This window comes from Gigantopelta aegis, chromosome 7 (assembly GCF_016097555.1).
Source record: "Gigantopelta aegis isolate Gae_Host chromosome 7, Gae_host_genome, whole genome shotgun sequence".
Taxonomy (NCBI): Eukaryota; Metazoa; Mollusca; class Gastropoda; order Neomphalida; family Peltospiridae; genus Gigantopelta; species Gigantopelta aegis.
Genome location: NC_054705.1, coordinates 23,545,164 through 23,552,488, shown reverse-complemented (window position 1 = coordinate 23,552,488; position 7,325 = coordinate 23,545,164).

The window sequence follows — 7,325 nt, the reverse complement described above, 5'->3', positions numbered from 1 at the left end:
TTGATGCGCATCTCTAATTAATAAAGAAAATTCTACTCATTAAATTTGGTCGCTAGATTAGATCGGGGGCCGTATGCATGAGGAGCGGATAAATTTATTCGCTTTTTGGTATGCATAAACGTAAATGACGTCGCGAATAGCTATCCGGCGGCGTTATTTTTAGATTGGGGGAACTCCTCGCCACGCAGGAAATCTTCAAATTCGGGTAAAAACGAATAAACATTCGGGCAAAACGTTTCTCTATGTATTTCTATCATTCTACTGACAGTATTGTTTTTAACGTAACCCATGTGAAAGGAAGGAAGGAACTGTTTTATTAACGACGCACTCAAGACATTTTATTTACGGTTATATGGCGTAGGACATACGGGGAAGGACCACAAAGATATTGAGGGAGGAAACCCACTGTCGCCACTTCACGGGCTACTCTTTTCGATTAGCAGCAAAGGTTCTTTTATATGTACCATTCCATACAGAGGATAGCACATATTACAGCCTTTGATATACCAGTCGTGGTGTACTGGCTGGAGCGAGAAATAGCCCAATGGGTCTACTGACAGGGATTGACCCCAAACCGACCGCGCGAGCACTTTACCACTGGGTTACGTCCGAGAGAGAGAGAGAGAGAGAGAGAGAGAGAGAGAGAGAGAGAGAGAGAGAGAGAGAGAGAGAGAGAGAGAGAGAGAGAGAGACCCAGTCCTAGAGAGGGGGATAGGGAGGGAGGGGAGGGGTAGAGTGAGAGGGAGAGAGAATAACAAAGAAATATGCTACAGGTAAATCCTTTACTCAACCTGATTACCTGCATTTGACGACGATAAGACCGGCCTCGGTGGCGTCGTGGTACGCCATCGGTCTACAGGCTGGTAGGTACTGGGTTCGGATCCCAGTCGAGGCATGGGATTTTTAATCCAGATACCGACTCCAAACCCTGAGTGAGTGCTCCGTAAGACTCAATGGGTAGGTGTAAACCACTTGCACCGACCAGTGATCCATAACTGGTTCAACAAAGGCCATGGTTTGTGCTATCCTGCCTGTGGGAAGCGCAAATAAAAAATCCCTTGCTGCTAATCGGAAGAGTAGCCCATGTAGTGGCGACAGCGGGTTTCCTCTCAAAATCTGTGTGGTCCTTAACCATATGTCTGACGCCATATAACCATAAATAAAATGTGTTGAGTGCGTCGTTAAATAAAACATTTCTTTCTTTGACGACGATAATGTACTTTTTGTCGGAATTTATACAAATAAAGAACTGGGTTTTTTTCATGTGGATTATGAGCCCCACACCTACCCACACCCTCAACGCTACCACCACCGCAACAGTCTTCTTTTGGTTCAGTATACGAAATGGACTGAACATTTATGAAAATAAACACCCAGTGAAACTCACTTGGGGTTTTGTTCAAATGAATTATGGGACACACACTCATAGTCTAAAATATATTGGCAGAACCCCCAAAAGAGAAAGGGAAACTGTTTTTAATACAGGGGCAATGTTTCGTTATTATTATTTAATAGCCATATAAAAGTAATAATACTGAAAAACGAAATAATATTTTTAAAATCCAAATGCAAATACATGTATACAATTTATAATCTGGAATAATAGTTTTAACACACATAAACAACTTTTAGAGGCATATCCAAGACATTAAATGCTCAATTATGGACACCACGAGAATGGAACTTGTAATTTAAGTTTTTCATTAATTTGTCATTGCTTTCAATAAGCTCTACAAAGATTTGATTTCCATTACTATACCGAGTGTAATAACATTAATCCGTCAAACCAACTGTATCTTAAATAACTAGTAATGTTAACTATTAGTTGTTGTTTTTTTACACTTTTAATACATAGGGACTTAATTCCATGTTACACATATATATACTCTATTCCATGTTGAAACTTAAAATACCATAAAAATAAATGACGTTTTGTACATGATATACAAAATATACAGAGAAAGAAAATAAGGGAACACTTAGTATTGAATACTATTATCGTCCTAATGTCTGTATAAAGTACGAAGATGTACTGTGGGAGTCACTGAATGACAGTAATGTAAGACTGGGTGACAGTAACACAGTTAACTTCCTAACACAATAGATGAGAGTTTTTGTTGCAGTCACTATCTCCTGTAAGTGTTGGGGGTGATCCCTTATTTCTTTCAATCGGTACATATTGCCAAACAGGGCATACACTGTAATACACAACAAACAACAATTCAAAGTAATATTTATAATTTATTTCACCTTACAAATTGCAAAGAGTGAAGCAAGTATAGTGTAGAAGTAAATAAACCAAGTGTAGATAACTTAAGATAAACCCATCTTAAATTGTTAATTAAATTGGATGACATGTCAGAGGGAACATGTAATTAAATACTTACTCAATATTGTACATGAACAAAATTATTACTTAAAATTATTTTTTATTCTTTATCAGATTTTAAAACAATTTCATGTATTTTTCATAATTATTTTGTTAATTTGTCGTTATTTTATTGATTGTTTTGCATTGTATTTCTCAATTATAATCATCCAACTGTAACGTTATTTTCCTGTTGCGTATTGAGTTAATTTTAAAATTCAAAATAAAGATGTATGAAAAATTTAAAATATGAATATCATTTTGTTAACAGAGCATGTAAATCAGAAAGTTCACATTTACTTATTACTTTGTCATCTACAGCTGTCTTTAAGAGTAAATGTATATTAGTACATAACAGCTCTGCTATCAACATCATGAACCACTTGGGTTGAAATGTCTTTCATACCAAAGTTATCATCTTGTAACAAAACCAAACCTGGATCACTGTCATTGTATTTCTCTGAATCAGATGGAGGCTTTTAGCACAGTTATGCAGCATTACACAAACCGTAATAACTTTATGAATCTTAGAATGTTCCAAAAGGCACACATTCAACTTGCTTGAACTTTGTCCAGCTGTATATCTTCACTTCAGATGTACTTGGGTTCACAACCAGAGTGTACAGCAACTTATGTGCCATGTACCTGGAACAAAATGTTACAAATATGACATTTATGATAATAAGATATCTGGGTAATAACAGGTGGGTTTTTGTTGTTGTTGTTGTTGTTGGTTTTTTGTTGTTGTTGTTGTTGTTTGTTTTTTTTTTTTTTTTTTTTTTTTTTTTTTTGGGGGGGGGGGGGGGTTGTTGTTTTTAAGAAAAAGAACAAATCATCTGCTTCATTAAGGTGAAAAAAGAAAGAAAAGAATTTAACAGCATGTCACAATATATGTTTATAGAGCACAATGATAGAACTTGTTATGTAGCTACATAGTTTTACTTTTATCAAATCTATGCTTTAATGATGGTGAAAAACGCCATATTTTATGCTTTAAAATAATTACTTCAGCTAGTTCTATCTCTGTCTCTCTCTCTGTCTCTCTCTCTCTCTCTCTCTCTCTCTCTCTCTCTCTCTCTCTCTCTCTCTCTCTCTCTCTCTCTCTCTCTCTCTCTGCAGGGGCGTAGCATGATCTGGACCTGGGGGTGGGGTGGGGTGGTGGTTTCGAATATGAACCAAGTGGACCTTTTTCTATTTTGTTTTTGCACCACCCGAAACTCCATATTTATAAACCTGTATGTTTTAGTACTGAAAGCGGACCATTTGTTTGGGGGGGGGGGGGGGGGGGGGTTCGTCCGAAGCCCCCGAATTCCTCCCGCCCCAGCCTACGTCCCTGGTCTCTCTCTCTCTCTCTCTCTCTCTCTCTCTCTCTCTCTCTCTCTCTCTCTCTCTCTCTCTCTCTGCTATCTATACACACACACAGTTTTTTACACACACACACACACACACACACACACACACACACACACGCACACACACACACACACACACACACACACACTGTCTGCAGTACCTGCACATTGACAGAATGACATTTGATACATCCATATTCGTTTTGTGGTTTGGCACCTGCTGAAGAGTGTTGTCAGTCCATCTCACCAAATTGTTGACTGATGCATGTCTATAACATAAAATGAACCAATACATAAATAAGTGAGTCAACGAATCAATGAAAGTAGCTTATATAATTATTATATATCTTGCACATGTTTTCAATAAAAATAAAATTAAACTACTTGTTTCAGTTACGAAAACTATGTTCCACTAAAAGGTAGCCTACACTACAGTACTGTGCATGGCCATTTCAATCATCCGGTGGTTTAATATTATTTACGCTGACAATTTAGTGAAAATCTAAAACTTTATTTGCTTACCTTAGGCTAGTTGTTTGACAAGCCGTTGTTTATGTTCCCAGGCATAATAAAGACATACAGATTAATTTCTATATTTCCATTTTTGTATGTTCCCCAAATAACCTTCCCATTTTTGGATAAGTTGTCGACGTGTTTTCGTGAACAACATACATGTATGACGTAATTAAAATTCGTGCTTACGTTGTTTGAAGTTAAAAAGAAATAAGAAGTACAATGCCAATGGGAGGGTTTTTGATGGGGGACGGTTTTCGATAGGTTACATTAAAAGATTGAAGACAATGCATGGCGATGTGGCAAATACAAACAGACTGAATTTAATATGTAATAATTAGTACATAAAAACAAGTTCCTCACCGATCAGTTACCGTAGACATATTGAAAGTGTTGCAAACTTGTACTTTTGTAGATTTTTGACAGCGATGTTAACACGCCCAACCGACTGGACACTTCGATGTTTCCTGATATTTCATCTGTGATCTTCAGAATATCTTGTTGTTGGTGGGGGTGGGGGGATGGGGTGGGGGGTAGAGTTGAAAATGGGCAGAATTTTGAAAATAGCAATTAGTATAAAAGTTAATAGAATATAAAAAATAATAATAATAATAAAAAGTTACAAACCCCAAAAAAAAGAATTGACTGCTCGGTCGAATATTTATATAATTTGGAGCATTTTAGAAGGACAGTCCAAAAATAAATATGAGAAAGAAGAGAGGATAATATTAAAAAAAAGAAAGAAGAAGTAATTTCGACATAAACTTTTGAACGAAGGTCTAAAAGTTTAAAGTCCGATCTATATGTCCACGTGGGTGGCCTCGTTAAGGCCGTTTGGGTGCACAGCTTGCAGGGACGAGATGGGTTGCATCCCGTCAAGAAAACCCCTAGATTGACAGTCAATAGACGCTGAAGGTGTAGTGCTGTGCTGAAATACAGATCTTGAGAAGCCGGATCCGTCTGAACGAGAGAGAGAATCAGACTAGGGTATAGCACAGTCGTCGTGGGTTGCTATAGTGGTGCGGACGGGCCCGGTTCCGGAGGATACGAGATGGTATCACAATAAAACAAAGTAAAGTATTGACACGCGGAATCACGTGGATTATTGTTCTTTGGCGCCAAATTTAAATATTGTGCAAGTTATGTAAGCAAAATTCCAAACTGCGTGTACGGTATGTGCGTGTGTGTGTGTGTGTGTGTGTGTGTGTGTGTGTGTGTGTGTGGAGGGAGTCCGGTTTGAAACACACACACCCGCTCCAAGAATAAAACAAAATGGTTCCATGCTTATAGTCCGCCCCACAATAAACGCTTTTTTTTAATGCTATGGAATCTACTACAAATTATTTATTTCTGAACCAATTGATTTGCAAGTCGCACAAAAAAAGAGGTTTTTTATATATAATTTATTCCCAAAACGCTTAAAGTTACTTGTCTTCTTACGTCAAACCAAACTGCAATTATTTAAAAAAAAAAAAATAATAATAATAAAAAAATGTTTTATAGAATGATGGGACGAACTATATATAGGTTATTTTTCAATTGACATACGTGTGCAATAATATATAATAATTGTTGCATCAGCGGGAATGCCATTCGGAATTTATGAAATTAGTCTGGGTTTTTTTTAATTCCACAAGCGAGATCGCGGTTTCATAAATTTTCGTATGACACTCCAGCGAATGTTATATATAGAGGATACTCCCCGAATGTCTTGTGATATCATAATTTATCAGCAAGAGTTGATAAAAGTATGAAATCCAAGGCTGATGTATGGCTTGCACATTCTCTTCAACTTCTTGAAAGCAATTGGTCAACATGTTGAGTGTGCTGACTTAGATGATGTTTGGGTGGAGGCTGGAATCTTTGTGCAAAATTCTACATATGCTATCATGGAGGGAAAGGCATACTACAGAGCGGTCCGTGGCCATATGTTAGCATACGAGGCTCTCTGCCGAATCAAGTGGTCAGCATTTCGGAGTTGGGCTGGTGAACGATTCCCGGCAGAACTGGATGAACAGGTCTCATCAATACATGAACTCATTGAGAAGAATCCCAAGAATGAAGAAGTTATATGTGAAAATGTGTGCAGACTGGCAGGCATCTTGATGTGCCAAGACATGCAGAAGCTCTGGAAGGAGTTTGATGACTTGTTCATCAGCGACCCAAACTATGCATATTGGACCGTCTACATGGAGCTTGTAGAGATCATGCTAGACTTCATTCGAGCAAACAGGGATGACATTTGGAAGCTACACACCCAGACACTAGGGAGGATGCTGCCATGGTTGAGTGTGTACGATCATGTCAACTATGCCAGATGGGGTCCTGTCTACTATGCAGAAATATTGGTCTTGCATGAAACCGCTTCTGAGGTATATGCAGAGTTTATGGAAGGAAACTTTGTCGTGAAGAAAAGCAAGAGGAAATTCAGCCAGGTGCCAATCGACCAGGCTACTGAATGGGTGAACAAATTGTGCAAGCTATCAAATGAGATCACTGGAATATTACAAGAAATGATACAGCTCGTGACAGGTTCTACTTAACATGGGGAGAGAGATCTACAATATCAAATGCAAAAAAGGTGCTGTTGGGGGTAGAAGAGGAAGATGAGTCGCTATCAACTCGCAAGGATGCACTTCCATCAAAGGCGAAGAATGATGAAGCAGACGTCAAGAAACTAGTTGAACAGTTTGCCAGATTTGAAGTATTATCTGTTCAGGAAATAGCTCCGGAAAGCAACAACGAAGAGTCACAAACATCGAAACACTTGACGACACTGACTACTAGAGATATAGCATCTGAAGACATCCAAGAGCAACTACTTTCAGCAAATACACGTGGCATCAAGGTGGTTGGTGACTTTGTGACAGACCGCTTAGTTGAAAAGTCAGTACCTTTCTTTTCTCCAATAAGAAAGCAGAAGTCTAAAAAGTCTGTGGTAAATACAGCTGCAAATATCGAAAAAAGAAATAAAAGCAGACAGACACCTCATGCAAAGGTTGTTCAGTGCCCTACAGTCAGGTCGTATGATAAACATGGAGAAAATCCTGAAGCATGAAATTGCGGGAGTCCCCCTGTCACTGGCAAAGACA